The 5,000-nt window shown below is 31.5% G+C and overlaps 1 protein-coding gene across 2 annotated transcripts in view; it reads left to right on the top strand.

The window, feature by feature from the left end:
• The first annotated feature begins 1,094 nt into the window (after positions 1-1,094).
• Positions 1,095-5,000, top strand: part of LOC113823961 (transient receptor potential channel pyrexia) — a 31,605-nt gene continuing 27,699 nt past the window's right edge. Inside the window, exon 1 of one of the 2 annotated variants that reach the window (XM_070129769.1) lies at positions 1,095-1,342. The gene's annotated coding sequence lies outside the window, so the exon portion shown is untranslated. Of the gene's footprint in view, positions 1,343-1,668; positions 2,055-5,000 lie in introns of those variants that run through there. The other variant, XM_070129768.1, reaches the window with a different exon arrangement.

Genomic DNA, 5,000 nt, shown 5'->3' with positions numbered 1-5,000 from the left:
CAGTATCCGGATGAAATCACGTGTTTGAAACATCCGGTCACACATTTGTCCCGAACATCATAAACAGCCTTGAGTTCCGTTGTGTGTGTGTGTGTGTGTGTTTGTGTGCACAAACACACCCACATACTATATATATATATATATATATATATATATATATATATATATATATATATATATATATATATATATATATTTAAATATATGCACACACACACATACACACGCACACACACACATATATGTGTGTGTGTGTGTGTGTGTGTGTGTGTGTGTGTGTGTGTGTGTGTGTGTGCACAAACACACACGCATACTATAAATATATATATATATATATATATATATATATATATATATATATATATATATATATATATATATATATATATATATATATATATATATATATATATATATATATATATATATATATATATATATATATATATATGTACATATATATACATATATATGTATATATTTATATGTATATATATATATATATATATATATATATATATATATATATATATATGTGTGTGTGTGTGTGTGTGTGTGTGTGTGTGTGTGTGTGTGTGTGTGTGTGAATGTATGCATGTACGGACGTACGTATATATATATATATATATATATATATATATATATATATATATATATATATATATATATATGTATGTATGTATGTATGTATGTATATATATGTGTACGGATACACACACACACACACATATATATGTGTGTGAGTGTGTGTGTGTGTATTAGTGTTTATGTGTGTGTGTGTGTGTGTGTGTGTGTGTGTGTGTATGTGTGTGTGTATGTGTGTGTGTGTGTGTGTGTGTGTGTGTGTGTGTGTGTGTGTGTGTGTGTGTGTGTGTGTGTGTGTGTGTGTGTGTGTGTGCGTATGTATGTATGAGTGTGTTCATGTGATATGGTTCCTATATAAAAACGATTTAAGCGCTTATCATACTCTGAGCTTTTGAAGCAATAAAACGATGCCCAGGATCCTAATTACTGCATACCACACCTCACTCTCTCCGAAACGGTCAGGTTATTACATAAAGTGATGACATGCGTGTGGCGTAGCAGCGTGGACGCGGCCGTGACAAAGCAACGTGACAGCTGATTAGTGCGACCTGTGTAAATTTTCCCCTTATTTTGCATCATCACTGTGACGCAGTAAAGGTTTGACAGCTTTACTTTGTGTCGTTGAGTTCTGCTCTGATGCGACGAAAGTGTGTGTTGATGGCGCGAGTTTCCTCTTGGTGTGTGTGTGCGGGGCGAGACCTAGGGAATCCCCGGTAAAGTCCAGTCGGATCTTCACTTCGTCAAAGGCGGAAAATATGTAAGTAGCGGATTTTGGTACAGACATCTAGATTTCATATTTCATTAAGATGGTAATAATAAAGCTTTGAAGGTTGATCACTATTCCCAAAGCGCAACGTTAAAATTATAGAAACGACCACAATCAAGATATCTTATCAGCATTTCGAATTTTTCTCGCCTTATCGCACATGTCCACACGAACTCAAACAGGTATACAACAGATTATGTCATAATTCCCAGAAAATTCCTCTCTCCAAGATTCTTGATTCTGTATCTGCCCTCCTCCTTACGTCTGGCAGCTCTGCAGTTATCTCAACAAAACTGTAGGAAACTGTTAACAACCAACTATTTCGCCCAGACCGGCGTTAAAGCTAATAACCCTCAAATAATGTAAGTCCAACAGTGTGAATATTTCAATCAGAAAGCAAATTTCCATTCAGCAAGTGAATGAGCATACCCAGAGGATAACGAGTCGTACCGGACCCGAACAGTCGCACCTCTGACCCAGTTGAGGCACAAGGGCTGGGCATGTGGCAGTGGATTTGAAACTACTTGGTGTGGCGGGCAGTGTTCGCCTGTCCTAAACAGACTGGGCTCTCGTGTACAAACTTGCTAAATGGTGGATACAAAGTGGATATTTCATACCCGGTTAATTCATTTCGATTTTAAGGATAGAGACTTACGTGTTTACCACAATTACCAGCGAGTACTCCAAACAGCAATGAATTAAAGTAAGTATCTAACCTTTTCCTCAAGTGCCATGGTACTGTGGGATTGTATTGTTTTACCATTAAGTACGCCATGAATCATCCTAAAGGAAAGTTCTTTCTCATGAGGGAAGAAGGAACTAGATAATCAGTCACTTCTCACGAGCTTACAGAGGAGCAAAAGTGATCCCAGATACGTCCATGACTTTTGATATGCACAAGTCATTCTCGGTCTCTGCCCCATCATTACTGCTATTAATATTATTATTGCTATCGTTTTTTTCTTCTAATTTTGCTGTGTTGTTATTGTTATCAATATTAACATTATCGTCTTCATTATTATGATTATTGTTATTAGTAGTGATAGTAGTAATAGTAATAGTTCTTGCAATATCCACATACATCAGAATAAAAACTGGGATAATAACCATCACAGATAACGAAGATGATGGTTATGCTAATAATGATCATACCCTCAGATATGATGACAATTATCCTTAGAAACGAACAACCTGTCACCGTCGCTCTCTCCGCGGGGTGGAAGCGCATTCAGGCCGCCACAGTAAACATTCAGCGACGGACAGATGGGATACAGGCAGTGTCAGGCTAACTGAATCTAATTGAATAATGATAGTTACAAAAATTATTTAAGTATATTGAGGATGTTAATGATAATGAGGGTGAAGATGATGTTGATATTGATTATTATGATAATGATAATGATGAGGAGAATGAGGATAACAATGATACTGATGTTCGTACTGTTATTAATAATAATAGTTATGATGATAATAAAAAACACTGATAGTAATAAAGATAACAAGCGCAATAATGTTAATAATGATATTAGTATTGATAATAATGCTTTTTAAGAATAATTATAATAGTACTGGTAATGGTAATGATAATGATAATGATGATAGTAGCAGTACTACTACTAGTAGTAGTAGTAGTAATAACATCGGTGATAACAAAAAAAAGGCATCATGATAATGTTAATCATAATAATTATGATTATGATAATGATAATGTTAATCATAATCATTATGATTGTGATAATGATAGCAGTGTTATAAGACAACATTAACAATGAGAATGATAACGACAGCAAAGATAATGACAGTAATGATAATGATAATAGTAGCAATATTGAAAATGGTAATAATGAAAACAATAAAGCTAATGATGGAAACGACACTGATACATATGGTAATACATTATTAATGACAATTATAATCTGTATATTGAAAATGATTATAGCAACGATAATTATGATGGTGATAATAATAATGACTAGTAATATTGAATCTTCAGTTAATTATGATGGGAATAATGATACAATAACAATGGTAATAACCATACTCATAACGATAGTTATGATAAAAATAATTATGATAAATGTAATAAAGAACTATAGTTTTGATAGCACCAATATTATTAACTGTAGCAACAAGTTTTAATCCAAAACCGATAATTGAAAAAAAACAATGATAATGCTGACTAAAATAATGCCGAAAACATTGATGATGAAATCTATGTATTCATACCAATATTACTAGTGCTAAAACTACAAGCACCTGTGATTTTAAAGACAATAGAATTGATGATCTTACTACGGCTATTTCTGATAATAATGAAAATAGTGGTAATGGTAGTAACGAAAATAGTGTAATGGTTAAACTGATGATTGTAATAAGTTTTATTAGAATGTTAACATAACGTCATAATAACTAATAACGTCAGTAATGTCAATTAAGCCACTGGTAGTAAGAAAGGTGATAATTAGTTTATATCAACGTGAGTAGTGATACTGATTATGACGTTGATAATCCTAATAATAATTGTGTTGTAGTAATGATGGTAATAATGTTGGGGGTAATGATGATGATGAAATGATATTAATGATGATGACAGTAATGACGCTGAGAATAAAATGGTGATATTAGTAATAGTAATGTTATAGATTATGATAGGAAGGGGATATGATATTAAGATTGTTAATGATGGTATGGTAACTTGCAACAAGAGTGATGGTAAAGATTTAAATGATACAATAATGATCTATGATAATAGTGATACGATAACGATGATAATGATATTAATGACAATGATAATGAAATGATAAAGATGATAATGATAATAATATCAATAATAGCCCTAATATTAATAATAATTATTATAATAATGATGATGACAGTAGTAATAGTACTAGTAATGATAATGGCCATGATAAAGATGATATTGATGCTAATAGTTGTTATGATAATTATAGTAATGGTTATTATAATGATAATAGGAAATGGTGATTATAAAATTATCATTATCATTGTTATTATTATTATTACTACTATGCTAATGATAGTGATAAGTGTGCTATAATAATAACGTCGGTAATGGTAGTAATAGTTAAGATGATTATAATAATTGATATAGTAATAATGATAATTATGATGATAATAATGATATAGCAATGATAATTATGATAACAATAATGACAGTAATAACAACAGCAATGATAATGATAATATTAATAATAATAACAAGCAATGATAATGCATGTTGCTACTTTTATCATTATATCATCATGAACTTTCTTTTTTTAGGTTTATTATGGGAACATGAATTGTTTTTCAGTGAAATTATTAATGAAATTGACATTTGATTTGGCAGCTACAATATGAAGATCAATAAGTATCAATAGTATTTTCTACACGGATTATTTGGCATGAGAACCAGTATGTTCTGATATGAGAGGTAATGCGTATACTATTTGTGATTTTGGATTTATCTGTGAATACTTGTAAAACAGGATATTAATCACATGAGATAACACCACCTCTTCTTTACTCGATCTTATCAGTAGCGAGAAAGATGACGTGTAAGTACCTTTGTGATTTTTATATATTGTTAATTATTATCTGTTTGACACAATGTTGGCAGTGATGGTAATATAATAGAAGCAATATTGAT

This window comes from Penaeus vannamei, chromosome 14 (genome assembly GCF_042767895.1).
Source record: "Penaeus vannamei isolate JL-2024 chromosome 14, ASM4276789v1, whole genome shotgun sequence".
Lineage (NCBI taxonomy): Eukaryota > Metazoa > Arthropoda > Malacostraca > Decapoda > Penaeidae > Penaeus > Penaeus vannamei.
Note: the sequence above shows the minus strand (reverse complement) of the source record. Positions and strands in the feature narration are given on the sequence as shown.